Source organism: Rousettus aegyptiacus, unplaced genomic scaffold, assembly GCF_014176215.1.
Source record: "Rousettus aegyptiacus isolate mRouAeg1 unplaced genomic scaffold, mRouAeg1.p scaffold_m13_p_16, whole genome shotgun sequence".
NCBI lineage: Eukaryota > Metazoa > Chordata > Mammalia > Chiroptera > Pteropodidae > Rousettus > Rousettus aegyptiacus.
Window position 1 is genome coordinate 10,681,295 of NW_023416291.1, and position 15,524 is coordinate 10,696,818.

The 15,524-nt window shown below is 47.2% G+C and overlaps 1 long non-coding RNA gene across 3 annotated transcripts in view; it reads right to left on the reverse strand.

The window, feature by feature from the left end:
* Positions 1-15,524, reverse strand: part of LOC107514617 — a 235,651-nt gene that overhangs the window by 124,778 nt on the left and 95,349 nt on the right. For 2 of the 3 annotated variants that reach the window (XR_004955015.1, XR_004955014.1), the window contains exon 6: positions 12,589-12,707. This is a non-coding gene — a long non-coding RNA (uncharacterized LOC107514617). Of the gene's footprint in view, positions 1-9,567; positions 10,694-12,588; positions 12,708-15,524 lie in introns of those variants that run through there. The other variant, XR_004955013.1, reaches the window with a different exon arrangement.

Consider the following 15,524-nt stretch of genomic DNA (forward strand, 5'->3'; position numbering starts at 1 on the left):
GCTTCAAAAATATGTTCTTTGCGCCTCAAGTATGCAAGATTCTGAGAATTTACATTCGTTACACTTTTCTTGGCTGTTCTAAATTTTGAGTGATGAACAATTTTCTACTTAGAACTTTAAATAACTAGTGAGCAGCCCATGAGGACTTGCAGGCAAGGAGGCTTCTTGTGGGCAGCATATAGGATTCTGCCTTGATTTTACCAGAACTTGCTCTTCTCTCAAGACCTGAGCCTTTCTGCTTGCATTTGCTTTAAGACAATAGCGCCCAGTTGTGATGAAGAGCAGGCCACGTAGCAGGCTGATGGGCGATGTAGGCGGGTACGTGTTGGGACCGCCCGACCCTTGGGCAGGCCCCTTACCGGAGGCGGCTGCACAGTGCGCCCGGGGACCGCGGGGACCGGCAGCTGCGGGTCAACCAGAAACTGGTTAGAGGCAGAGCCTCAGGCCCCACCCCCGACCCACCCAATCAGAACCTGCATTTTAGCAGGCTCTCCGAGTGATTCAAATGCCCCTTAAAGTTTGAGAAGTCGTGATCCACAGCATCCTCACGTTCCTATGTGCGGTTGTCCAAAGGGCGGCCATAAAATAGCTACATAAAGCCTGGCCCGCAGTCACAACCACGAGAGGCGGTGTTTCAAGGGGAAGGAGATTTGGGCTTGGTTTTTGTTTGTTGGTTTTTGTTTTCAGAGGTTTTTGTCCTTGTTGCTCTTTAATGAAAAAAAAAAAATCAAGTGAGAGTCAAACAGGAAAAGGTGCTTTTTGAGCCAATTCGATTAGTCATACTTTGGCACACATTGACGGACATGCATCCCCGGGGGCGGAGGGATGGGGCATAATTGTTCTTGAGAAGTGACTTTATCGTAGAGAAAACTTTTGTTCCCAGAGGTGCAGGCTACACAGCACGGAGTGGAATAGAAGTATGGGATTACCCAGTTCATCTCCTTGCTGTACGCAGCCAGACCAAGCACTCCAGGGAGCGCAGGCTATAAAAAAAGAGGTGCCTGGACCATCCGGGTTCACTGCCACTGCTGTGCCGATGGACTGGATCACAGCCGGACTCGCACACTCTTCTGCGCCTTTAGACACACTGTGAGGGGAGCCTGCACCGGCAGACCTGAGAAGGGGAGGGGCAGGTGCAGGTGAGCCCTAGAGACAAGGGGTGACATTAGGCTCTGGCAGGGCTCCAGTTGCACTGTCTGCAAAGCAGTTATCACGTGGAAGGCAGGGCAGCCGGCCAAAATACAGACGCGGGGACCAACCAAAGGGTAATGGCTATAAATTCCACGCAGAGCGTGAAGACAGAGATGCCGGCAAAACGCCTCGCCTGGCCGGGGAGCAGCACGCACAGGACCACAGGGTAGAGTCTAACGAGAAAGGGAAGGGTTTTGAAGAGGCCAAATTTGTTCGAACCAGGTATGGCAGGCCAGCTGGAAGACATGTCAGTCGAGGACTAGCCTCTCTGCTCAGAGGTATTTCTGTCACATGTACATGACAGCTGCTCGAAACTAAATATAAGAAAAAATTATAGCTAGACGTCCTCCAGGTATGGGGTACGTTCTGACGGCAGCTGAGGAAGAGGGGAGACTAACCGGTACCTGTCCGGCCCCCCTCCGTGCCAGGCCCTCTCCAGGTGCTAGGAATGTACTTCACAGAAGTCAGCTCAAAGGGAACGAGGGTCTCACCTAGGGGTCAACCCCCCCCAAGGGGGGTCTCACTGGATTTTAGGGATTCCTGAGATTGTGTGAAAAGTTCTGCATGTATTTTTTTTCTGGGAAAAGAAGAGAACATCACTTTCAACAGATTCTCAAACAGATCCACGACCCCCGAAAGTCTGAGAGGCACAGTTAGCTGAATGAACTACAAAGGAGCTCACATCGACTGAGTATTCTCTGGCAGGCCCTGTACTTGGTGACATCATTTAATCCTCCTAAAAACATCAAGGTAAGTGGTTTTACCCCCATTAAGGAAAAGTAAGGTTGAAAAAGAAGCCTAACCAGGTATAAACAAACACACCCAGAAACTGTAAGACTGGGAACGTCGTAACTCAGACTATTCTAGTCCGAAATCTGGAGGAAGGTGTAAAAATTAGTGGAGGAAGTCACCGTGAAAAACCAGCGTGACATTTCAGCTGGCACTTAAAGAAGGGGTTGAGAAGGAAGGGCATTTTGGGTGGTGAGAATAAAACGCTGAGAACATCACCTCCCCTCCTATTGGCTCGGGAGCTTCCTAAAGGCTCAAGAGCCAGGCAACATTTGCAAGACTAAGCGCATCCACGGGTTACGGTTACGCTTCGAGCCCATTTAGTTTTAAATTTCCTGTGGCCCAAATCCCAGTGCAAGCAGAGGATAACCGCTCCTATCAGGCACCTGACGAAAAAGCCCAGGGGTTGCTTAATGCCTGGTATCGATTCAAACAAGTGCATTTTGTTTCTTTCTAATGCGTCTCGAGTGGAGAGCAGGTTTATGGCAGGTCAGGAGGAAGCCGAGAGCTTACCCCGGGCCACTGGAGCCCAAACAGCCACATGCAGCCTGTCTGGAAGGGAAAGATCATCCGTTCAGTGTGTGGGTTTACTGCATCTCATCTCCCAGGATGCTCCCCTCTCAATATTAATAATATCCGGAGATTAAAATATTCCGTGTGCCCTGCAACGCATTTAACCAGGCTTTTAGACACACGTTGACTCCTACGGCAGAATCCTGCTGCCTTTCGAAATAGAAAAGCCTCTCGACAAGGGGAATGCTAGCACGGAATCCCATGTAATTGAATCGTGGCTTTAAATCCAGCGATTAAGAGATGGCACCATCCCGGCCACCCGCCCTTGGCAGACACGACGCACACCCCCCTGGCCCGTGCACACCGGCCACGCTCTCGTCAGCTGCGGTGGTATTTTAGCACTCAACTACTCTTTTCTTTATAGAGGAGCCATTTCACGAGCATTATCATTGCTGAGGTAATAACTCCAACCACATCTTCTCATTGGCTTGCAAACGAATTTAAGTGTATAATAGCCCGGACCTCCTCAGGCTCCCTGCGTGGGAATTCTGGAGATTTTATTTCCCATAAATAGAGGGCAAAGGGATATTGAAAGATAAAGGTACGTGATGTTCGGCTTATTTCAGCAGATCCGAAGTTCCTCCAGGGCAGGGAGAGGTTATCTGGCTGATGAATTTAATATTTATTAAGTCCTAACGAGCTTCATGGGCCATAGAAATAAATCTATCAATAAACTTCGTTACGAGGAAAACGCATTGCTCTCTTTAGATAGGACCGAGCAGCGAGCATTCCCTTTGATGCCTTCTTTCCTTTATACTGATTAATAACTTGAAAGGGCAGCTCCTGTTCTAAAATACATGAGTAGAAAATACTGCGCCGTGCTCCATAAAACTGGAATGAGAGAGGCTCCCTTTCGGAAGCGGCTAAGTGGTTGGAAACGGAGGAGAGGCTGGGGGACGCGGCTTCCCCGAAACCATCTTACTTCCGAAGCACACAATCTCGAAAATCCTGTATAATTACGAGATTTCACACTTGGTGTTTCTCAAACTGTGGTTTCAACGGGAATGGATGGAAGGGCTGCATAAGCAAACTTAAAAATAAAAATGTTAAAAACACGCCCCCAAAGCAGACAAATTTCTAACAGAGTTACTCTCAAGGCCGAGGTGTATGTACCTGCGAATGCGTTCCTGTGCCCGTCTGCACAGCACCCCGAAATGCCGTCCTCAGGCAGGGCAGAAGGGGCGCCTGCAGCGTGCCCCACACCAATGCCAGAGCCACACACAGAACAGCGCGGCCCGGGACGGCTGTGAGCCCAACGTTGGCGGCTTGTTATCAATTCGGTGTGTGTGCTGTTTTGTAAACACGTCTAATTTGGTTTTAAATTTTAATCCATAAAGTCATTACTAAAAGACTCCAGGCTGCTGCGATGATGAACCGACCGCTTCTAAAGCAGACAGAAGGCAGCGGAGGCGGTCAGGGGAGTCTGTCCTCGGGTCCCTTCTTTGCGCCCCACCCCCTTATTCTTGTCATCTCTGGCTTTCCCATGTGCCTTCTCCCACTTGTTGGGAAGATTTTCTGTTGCTACTGGCTATCCAATATGTCTCTGTGTGTCTGTCTGTCTGTCTGTCCTTCTCCGACTCTGTCTCTCTTTCTCTGCATCTCTCTTACACACGCACACACGCACGCCCACACATGCATACACACACACACACACACACACACATGCCTCCCTCTGACCCAGTCACTGCCTCCTCTACCCTTCTGAGTTCATCTGCGTCTTTACTGCTCCAGCATCAACACTGCTCTCTAACAGGAAGGCCAGGCTGAGTGAGTCTGGGGGGACGAAATGTTCTTAGGAGCCGGAGGCAGGGGGCGCCGCTGACGGACCGACTGGGCGGGCCGCAGCACAGCATCATCTCGGTTCTCATAGGTAATGAACTGACCATAAGAGATGTTTGTTGTGTTGTGTTTTGTTTTCAACAGAGAGAACAAAGGGTGAATCTTTTCAAAACACGGCATAATGTAAACTTTGGTTCACTTAACAAAGTACGTATCAGACCTGGTTCTAAGGGGCTTGCGAGTTGTCACCGCCTGTTAACTCTTCACGACGACCCCGTGAGGACGGCAAGTCCTTCCTTCCCCCATTTCCCAGGAGAACGAAGCACAGGGAAGTCGAGGGACTCGAGTCACGTAACTGGAGAATGACTGTCAGCATGCCCATCCAGGTCGTTTGGCTCCCAAGTTCACGCTTTTAAGCGCTATACTCGGATGCTTCTTATTTGATGGATTGCATCTCTGTCCGATAGAGAGGAAAATTTACATTCGTTTTTTATGCATTCCATCTCCTATTAAAGCTAAGTTTTCTCTGTCATGGAAAATAAATGATTTTCTCTTTGGGGTAATTATTACCCTACGTACTCTATTGGGCAAGTATTTATCCCACCTTCTAGACCAGTTATTGCTCGGAAGTCATGTTTACAGCCCGCCCCTGCCACTAACACCACGCACGGTGACTAGGGATGCTCTAGGCCGACCTCCCACCCGCCCGCACCCCACTCCTTTCACAAGCCCACAAACAGAATCGCGTGAAGCAGCTTCTTACAGAACCAGTCTCGGGACTTTGCTCTCCTGCTGCGAAGTAAACACATCCCACAGCAGCCACGCAGACATGGCCCTGGAGCACCAACCCACACGCCCAGGAAGCTTCCCCTGAGACGAATCGGTGTGGACGTAGGAATCACTCATGTTCCCTGCTGCTCCGCGGTCATCTGCCTAACTGCCTTTGATGCTAAAGTGGGCAAATCCACCCTGGACAACGAGGGAAAGCCGGGAGAGAGATTCCATTCTTTTCCGCAATAACAACAACAACATTTTTGGTTCTGCAGAACTGCTGTTTTTAGGGAAATATTTCTTCCACCGACTGCACTGCTTTAAGATTTTAAAAGCTGAAGGCCTCAGGATTTTTCCCCTTTCAAAAATGGATGGTTCTGCTTTTCATGTAAGGTGCAGTTTAGAAAGAAGCAGCCTGTGAAACCAATTAACTAATTGGAAATCACTTAATGACTATGGCAGCATTTTGGATTTCTGGTGTTGGTTCACAGCAGTCAAGAGAAATTGCTTTCCAATATTATGATAAGGTAAGCTGCAGAGGTCTCACGGGGGCGGCCAAGGGCTGCTGCGAGAAACAATTAGCTCTAATGTGCCCACCAAAATAATGGAGACATTATAACATGGCATTCAGTGATTGTAAAGCAAGCAAGACATAAAAGTCCAAAGCAAGGTGGAGCTCTGCTGAGAATAAATGTGCAGCTACGGTTCCTTGCTATGATTTTTTGAGAGCTCACCATCTTCGCACAGACGTTATGCTGTTGAAACTGCTCTCACAAAGACAGCCAGGCATGCGAGGAGAGGGAATGACGAGAGGAGAAGGAAAACATAATAAAGTAAATGCTCGCCCTAGAACAACTGTCCAAATAATTGTTTTAGTATGAATAGAGTCGGTGTTCACATTAGGGAAATAATTGAGTTAATTGCTCAAGAGTTAACATAGCCAGAGAAAATAAATTACCCCAAACACAATATATTATCCATTTGCCATTTGTTTGTTTCAAGGTAGTGAATTCTCTTAGCATATTTCTAAATAGCATAATTCATTAGAACCAAAATCATCGCTGTGGAGAAAATAAGCCATCTCTAACAGCATCTCTAATTCCTTTTTTTATTTTTTTAAAGAGGCATGGAGATACGCATAAGCCTAGGTGACTAAAAAATTGCTTTGAGGTGGACAATCGGTTCTCATTTCACCTGGGCCTCGGAATTCTTTTGTGAGTATGGCAATTCTTTTCACCTCTCTTTGCCTTAGTTTATTCCGCTGCAAAATGGTCTGATGCCTGTTAGAAGTAATAATGTACTCAAACGATGACCGAATTTTGCAAACATGGATTCAAGACGCTATAAATTCCTCCAGCAATGCCAAACCTTCATTGTTTCTTTCCCCCTGGTATGAGAAGTTTGGGCCCCAAGGTTCACCCCCTGAGGTATCTGCTGGTTTTCCAGCATGAGGGGACTCCCCTGCAGTGCCCGGGGCCCCACCGCCATGTTATTAACTCAGTGATGATGAGCGGTGTAGACGCCTCCGCTGGGCACTGCCCTGGATGCTTGCTTTGTACCCAGCCTCTACCAAAAAAAAATAAAAAAGGTGTTCTCTTTCCTGGCCACGGTATAAATAAAGATGACCGCCATTCACACGAATTGCTATGCCAAGCATAGCCCATCAGGCCACAGGACTGTTGGTGGCCCTTTCTTCTCACCTGCCTGAGACATTAGGTGATCATTCCAAAGCAGGATTTACTTCGGAGAGCCACGTCCCTGGAAATCCTGCACACACGGAACACACACGGCGAAAACGGCAACATTGAAACTACAATAAACCGACGATTCTTCCTTTAAAACAATGCTTTCTCCTCAATTGAGGAGGTGACGTTAAACTTATTACCCTTCTGGGGATTTAATTTCTAACCTAGAATTAATTTCTAATTCTAGAGAGTGACATCCTAGTATCAAGGTTATATCAAGACAACGGGGCTAGTAAACTAATTTTCATGACCAAGAAAGATAATCAGTAAGCAAAACAGAACATTGAATTTAATGATATACTGGCCGAGTGGGCACATCGAGCATTTCCTGGACGTGAGCTGAACTACTTCCTGAAATAAGACACACATTTTCACCTTCTTCATCGAAGAAGAACCTCCAAGATATCAAAGGAGAAAATCTCTGTGAACGAACCTTTCCGATAGATTCGGAACATTTTCCGGGCTGATGAACCTGAAGAAAAACATGCGATTGATTCAACAATAGCATCCCGAAGCTGGCCTGTCCCGCTTAGAACACATCGTGCGCTGGCCCAAAGGCGAAGCTGTGCCTGCGGAGGCTGGCTGAACGCCAGCTCACGCAGCCTCATCTGCAAAGCTCGGCACTGTGGAGCTTAAACGTCCCTGGTTAACAAACGGAGAGCAATTTAGCCCATTGCACGAAGACAAGACCAAGGCCAAAGTCTAACAATAGCTCCTTTCTCTGAGTCCTTGAATAAGTGAATGTGATTACAAAAAAGAAAATACACTTTTATCTAGGTTGTTACTTTTTCTCTTTGCTGTCTTCTGTGGCTTTGCCTATAAGCTCACAGTTTGTAGTTAAATTCGACAAGTACTGAGCCAGTAGTGAATAATTAATGAACAGTCACCATACATGTTTGGGAAATTCTGACCCAATCTTTGAACAGATAGCCGCACCACTAAAATAAATGACTTGTTCTACTCATTACCTGATCAGCATTTGTTTAGAGGTTCCTAGGTGCCCTATCGAAATTCTAATCAGTTCTATTTAAATTACATTTTTTGCACTGCATTGTTATAAATGCTAATGTATGCCTAGAATGGAACAGCTTTATTTCTTACCTCCTGAAAAAAAAACGAATGAATAAAAACTTACTTCTACAGGGCATAAAAGATCATCGAGGCTTCAGTGACTATTGGATTTTGCACTTGCCAAAACACATCCTGAAACCCAGAGCTGAAGCTTCAGGAGATGACAAGGACACCCAAATCCTCCCACAACAAAGCCATCCCCATGAGGAGGCAGAGGACTGTCACAGTGGTGTGTGCAACCACCACTGGGGACTTCCGACCGCTGGAGACCGGAGCAGTTTTGGGGATGAGGAAGGAAAGGAAGGGAAAGTTCTCACTGGCTGACAATAACGACACAAAGAGTCTCAAAGACAAACGGTCATTTCAGAACCTCTGGGCAAGTTCCCCATGTGAAATCTCTCCAAGCCTGGTGCCACCTCCGCTATGGCCAATGAGAATGTCCCTCTCCACCAGCCCGGTGGCCACGGAGCTGCAAGATCAAACGAAACTCCACACATTCTGGCACAATTGGTTTGGCCTCAGTAGCGAAGTGCCTCGCTAAGCAACAAGAGCTGCTCCACCTGCAAGCAGCTTTGCTCTTTCTGAGGTACAGGCAAAGCCGGGCCACTTGCAGACGGCCCCACGTCATCTGGGATCTAGAAGACCTTAGAAGTGAAGGAAGAGTGAGAATGGTGTTCTAGCAATAGCTAGAAATCTTCTAACGAGCCCACAAAAGTCCTACCTGTACGAATACGACAACGCCCCGCACCTACCCCAGGCCTGGTGTCCGGGGACGCCGTGAGCCTGCCGCCTGGCGTGGAAGGCATGAAACTCAGAGTTTATTGCCAGAAGTTTTTTTTTTTTTTCCAAGCTGAGGGATTACCTTGAGAGGATTGAACTTCCGAGTGCAAGTCAGCAGCTGCTGGGGAGGCCGAGGCCACCTCAATCATCGTGCACCCCACAGTCCCTCGCGGAGGGGAGGCGGGATCAGCCTGGCTTCGGGCTGCGTGGCCGGGGGTGGGAAGCACAGGTTCGCGCGAGCATTTAACCTCTTTTAAGCGGCGTGGTGTGGCTGAGGCTTAAAACGAGGCTGGAACATGTTCACGCTTATTATCACCTTGATAACCTACCTGTTCTTGCAGCTAAGGACGAGTGCCGTGAAGAAGGGGGCCCGAGGAGGCGCGGTGGGAGAGGAGGGGCGGGTCACGCAGGGCACGGCGGGAGGGGGGGAGGGGCGGCTGCCGTGTTCTTGTTGTCTGAGTGCACCTGGGGGAAGGTGGAGGTGGTTTGCTCCCTACATACTTCTCCATTTAAATAGACACGGTGTTTTCCAGATCGTACGGCTAATCACTCCACGGGAAAGGGAAAACAAGAATAGCTTACATTCATTTTCGTTGAAACTTTTTAATTAGTTTGAAGGCTTTTTTTTTTCTTGGTATGAAATACCTAAGTGGCATTTCTACAAGATCTAAGGGTCAGAGAGAGGAGGGAGTGGGCGGAGCCAGGAGCAGCTGTGCTCAGGTCGTGGCGGGGAGACGATGATCACCTGGGACAGAAAGCAGCTGCAAACGCCTTTCTGGGAGGCGCGGCTCTCGGAGAGAGGGCGGCCAAGGAAACACGCCTCCCTGCTCCAGGGCTGAAACCAATCCTAAAAAGAAACAATCTTTTTAGAGAAACTGAGCGGCCCAGTGATGTTTCTCAATCTTGTTCAAGCTGTAATAATAATTGATTCTACTATAAAATCTTTCATCTGCCTTTCAAGTTTCTTGAACTAAACCCAGAGCAACGCGTATGAAGGGAGCATGTTAGTGCAAACCGCCCGACTGCCGTTCCTATCGGCGGCGGAGGCTCTCAAACCCTCCCGCCCGCCGCCCTCCTGCCCGAGCGGTTTTAAGCCTCGATGGCATTTCCGGCCACAACCTTGTATCACTTACATTTGAGTTGCAGAATCTCAATTTTCTAATCCAAAAAAGAAAATTAAGTCACGAGGGAAATAATGTGCTACTGTATTTTCTAGCAAATGTGTAGATTGTGAAGCGCGATCGCCACTGGGATTGTATTATTATTTTCATTGCAGGAATTTAACATTAACTATATGGCCACAATTTTCCTAATTTATCCAAAAATAAATGATACGAGGGGTTTTACAAAATCGTAGTTACCATTGAGTCCAGGCCAATCATTTGGCGTTTCATTTCAAAAGGTGATGTTCTCAAACAAAATCTTACTTGTATTAGAAATATGAGGTAAAATGAGAAGACATATCTCATCTGTGAAGTGAGTCACACGTTTGACACGTCAGTTTAGCCTCCATCCACATCAGTTTAAAAATATTGAACCAAGCCAAAGATAATCTCATTCCAGATTACGATAAGGAATTAATCGATATATATCTTACTGTTCAACCTTTTTAACAATTCCTTAAAAGATGAAACAACACGATAAATCTCTTAAACGTGAAGATGGCATAAAGCTAGGAGAGGGAGACATTATTTTGGATTCCACATGACTCGAAAGTGCGTGCTAGGCTGAAGCAATGCAGAGATTTCATACACGATATCGTGGGAATAAATGTAGCCCAGCGTTTGAGTTCGAAAAGCCATTTTAAGTGCATTACGCTTTACCAGAAATCATGTGAAAAATCAGTGAGGCTCTCACTTTGCCATAAAATCAACGTGAGCCAGTGCGATATGGCTCCTCAAAATGCCAATTCGGTTTCAGGTGTCATTAACAGACATCTAGTCCAAACCAGGAGCGGCGACACTTCCGTTGCACAGTGGTCCGACGTCACATCTCTAGGACAGAGAAGTCAATGCAATCGCTTTCACCGGCTCCGTGAAGCCGAACCAGTCACGTGATCTGAGCCCTTGTGTTCTCATCTGAACATGGAAATAATAAGAGCTGACAAACATATTCCCATAAAATTGTTGTAAAATCAAATGAGACCATTTCCATAAAAAGTACTTTAAAAATTATAAAGTATAATTTCGCTGGGCATCTGCTATTTGTTACCCAACCGCCATCCACCTCTTCCTGACGAATGCAATCCAACGCTCCTGCGGTCAGCCCTGACTGGCCGTGGCCACTGAAATCGGTTTAGGAGCGGGCACTTAACCCGATCAGGGCCACGGAGACGGGGGGAGGCTATGCGAAAGCTTTTGGAAAAAAAATAATCAGCTCCCGCTCCTTTGCTGCATTCGGTCATATAAGAAGGGGAGTCTTGGGGTGACATCCTACTCCCCAGGAGGGCGTCAGCCCGAAGATGAAGAGATAAGACACTAAGACCTTGTTGGACGCCCTTCCTCCAGAAGAAGCCAGCCCTCCCCTGGACCGTGCTGTGTTCTAAGCGTAGACTCCCTTTTTAAGTCAATCTGAGCACGGTGATTCTGTCACTAGCAACGGGAAGCGTCCTGCGACTATCCATTTGTTTTAAAGTCTTGGAAAATCCAGTTATTTGAGGATGGGAAAATAATAAATGAGAGATTTCAAATGAAGATATATATATATATATATATATATATATATATATATATCTTCAACAAAAAGTCAAATCTGTGTTTAAATTGTGTTTGGCTCTTATGACTGTTAGACTGTGCTAGGTTGTTAGATTGCTATGTTAGATTGTTTCCCAAAACAAGCAAAATGTCGAGATTGACTATGCATTGGATTCTAAGGAATAACATAAAAATTTTGTTCCGGAGAGAGCTTTTCAGCATTCTGCTGTTGGGAAAGCCGCATTTCCAGCCTGCCCCGTCTTGTCCTCCTGCTGAGCTAATGGCCCCATCTCCAGCTGAAACAGCAGTGCCCGCGTCTGATTAATGGAACCTGCCTCCCCACCTTTCTTAATGGCTTCCTCCCATTGCGATTTCAATCAGAACATTGCGGGGAACCCCTCCTGGGGCCTCTCCGGGACCACTTCTATTGCCATTTTTTATAGGCTCCTCCTCAGGAAGAGGAAAGCTAAAGAAATGTCTCCACGCTCGAAGGCTGAAATCAACATGGAATGTGAGGCGTCTACAGCATGTTCTAGCCAGAAAGGGCCAACAGCCAACCACCCGCCCAGGCGTCGGCAACGGGCTAAATCCAGCCCGTGTTCTGGCAAATAAAATTTGACCTGGGCGCAGTCATGCCCATTTGTCACAGACTGTCTGTGGCTCCTTTCACACTATAATGGCAGAGTTGAGAAGTCACAACAGAGGCCGTATGGCCCCCAAAGCCTAAAATATTTATATCTGGCCCTTCATAAAAAAGTTTGCAGACTTCTAAACGAATGCAATCATTTAGTTTTTAAAAAAAACCTTAGACCCAGAAAGGCTAGCTAAATAGCAAATGAGAGGCCAAGCTCGAATTCGTTCCATGTGGTGGTATTTTTAATGTTCTACCCTCATCCATCCGCTAAGTTAGAGGTGGCTGGTAAGCAGTAATTGTGACTCATTTCTGTCAAGACAAGTTAAATAAATGCAAAGGACTGGGGAAATGAGGGACTCCTTCGGAGACTTCTCGTCTGTGTGAACCATCCCCTCTCCTGCCTCCATCGCCTCCAAATGTTTCTACCCACGAACCGATCCTTCTCCCACTGGACATCACGCTCCAATCTGTGATGTCATCTGTAAAGTGACATAATAGTATCCACCTCCCAGAGTTGCGATGGTCGAATGAAATGAAGCGTGTAAAGCCTGTAGCACAGTACCTGGTTCAGTAGTTTATCATCACCGTCATCATCATCATCATCATCATGAAAAGGGAAGGTCCTGATGTATAACTGGGTACTGTGGGGCTATGCAATTACTGGAGATTTCTCCCAGTTCCCTGCACAAGCGAGGGAGAAAAAAAACAGAAGAAAGTGGGGTTCCAACACTCGACCTCTGCGAACAATTAAATTCATATTCAAGGGCCATCACCTAAGAAAGTCAGAGCACAAGTCGGGGAAACGCTCGCCCAGATGCCGACAGCACTGGAAGGAGAGAGGATCTTCTTTCCCTGGGACTACAAGACATTACAAATGTCTCCGCAAAATAAACTCGAAACTCAGCCATGTGTCGAGCAGCGTGTGTACGGTGCGGCCAAGGGCGCCTGTCCTGATCGTCCCCGTGATGGGGAGGCCCCAAGTGATGTCGGGGGCTCCCCTCAGGCCACGCGGGTCCCTGTCTAGTCCGACTAATCCTTCTTTAGAGTCTACGGCCATAACTCTCGGCCAGTAAGAACTTACTGTCATCGCTCAACGACATACCATGTACGCTGCATGACACACTCTCAACTAGGGGCAAAATATTTTTGTCATCCATTCCGTCCTTTTGCCAAAGAATTATGCTCACAATGTTCTTCTGCATTTGAATACTACCTACTATGAACATCAGAAGGGAGAAATACGTCTGACGACCCCATGCCAGTGGGAACAGCCAAGAACTCGTCCTCCTTTCTGGTCTCAGACGGCAGGTGGCAATCTCCTTCTAGATACATGCCCCTTAGACCCTAACAGGGCCATTTAGAGCCATGCGCTCTACCCTCTGTCCTACCCAATTTCTTTTTGCGATGCTAATCGCAAGGAGTACAATTTTGCCAGTGTCGCCTCACCCATACTGGGAATCCAGCCCCCTAAGTGGCCCTCTGCGATGGGCTAAACTCATCTGCTTGCGCCCTGGCAGCCAGAAAAGATAACTGGGGCTAGAAACTAATGAACCCCGTCGTTAGGGAGGCCTTCCCTATCCCAGGCCCCGCCCCGACCGCCTCCATCTGCGTTTGTTCCTCTGCCGGATGAGAGCTCACACTGGGTGGCCGGCCTGTTATTTTTTAAAATCTCTTCGTAGCGTCTATACCCAGAACTGCCTCATCACGATCCTCCTCACCAAACGAGGACACTTCACACTGAAAATGGATATGGTTTTCAGCCAGCACCAAATGTCTCTCCTTCTGCCTTTTTGTCTTTCCGATCAATCAGAACACGTGAAAACTCCCAAGTGAAGAATCAACACACCGCTCAGGTTCCTTTCATCTCCTAACATATGTCATGAAGGAGGGAAGAAAAAAAACATCCGACCCCCAGCTTCAATCAGCCGTTCGTTCTCTGCAGCTTGAATCTTAAACCCAGAGGGACGTTGACGAGGGCTGAGTGGGGCCGGCTCCTGGGAACATAATAGGTATGCGCCGCATTCCTGAGTCTTGGGGTCGTTATCTCCTCTGCCAGCTCTTCTGTATTTATATATAATGAGATCATTACCAGGCAGCTCTTCCAATTTTATTCAGACTTTAATATATTTTTTTGAAGAAGAAAAAGAAGAAAAAAAATAGCATACAAAAGGGTTTGTGATGCCAACTCAATCAGACGTGCTGTTGATGGGAAATTATTCAAGTGCGAGCCAGAGCAGGGGGAAAAATCATTTCGGAGAGGTGTCTGTCAAAGCCGAGTTCTCCTGTGATGATATTTCCAGTGAATGTGTTGAAGTGTCCAGAGGTGAGCGAGGGAAATAACAACTAGCTGGAGAGAGCGCTGTGTCTAGGATGAAAACGGAGGTGTGTTCGGCCTAAGCATTCGGGCAGGTAGGGCAGGGCCTCCCGCTGAGGCTGCCTTTCCCCGGGGTTCCTTGGCTAATTAGACCAGGGAAGCAGCACCTGCAGTGGGCTTCCCCAGGCGCAGGCAGGTGTCAGAATTTAACCCTTTGGTGGGTGTTATTCTTTCCGTGATTGAACTCAGGTGGTGGGGAAGGTATGCGAGATGCCTCTCTTCTTCCACAACAGGCTGCTTCGCTTTAAAGAAAGGACTTTCTCGCCATTCCTGGTGCCTCTGCTGGAAAAAAATGTATGGCAGGGTTTTCTTTCCTGACGTCCCCATTCATAAAAGTAGATAAAATGTCAGTGCCCCTGCTAATGAAATATCCTGGCTAAAGTTTAATAAACCATCCTCTGTTCATTTTCAGCGAATTAGAAAATCAAATGGAAGGAGTCAAATACTAAGACTGAACAAAAGGGAATCGTCCTTTGATAATCCAGACGGCACCTCAGGATTACTCCTAGCCTTGGATGACAATTACGAAAGTCGATCATCACTGGACAGCATGTTTAGAAATGCGCTCTACTAATTAATGTGAGCTCTCTGGATGTCTGAACTTAGCATAAACGTGAACTTACTCTTCGTTTCTAGGATCTCTGGCTTATCCTGAGATTACAACCCCGAGAAGAGCATCCCCTCAGCTGTGAGCTCTCAGTCCCAAACTGCAGGTGGATATAGCAGCTGGAGAAGGAACGGAGACTTGTCATAATAATAAACAAGAAACCAAAGGATTCCGGGTCCTTTTTCTGTGGCCACTGCAAAGCACCCGATTTTCTCCCCCTAGCATTTTCTAACAGTATAAACCAAAATAACATTGGAAGAAATTTTACAAAATGTACAGTCTATCCACGGAGACCCCAAACATGGCCGGAACATTGGGTTGGCAGATGTTTTATCATGTGCATTGTCTTACGTTGAAGAACTATCTTGTAATGGTTAGTAGTTGGTTCTGGTAAAACTGTTAAGACTACTTTACAGATCCTAGTCTTGGGATTGTTCAGTTTCTGAGAGAAAGAACGGGAGGAAGGCAGGTACGGAGGATAGTGATCGCATGCCTGCATGAAATACAGCTAGCTCCG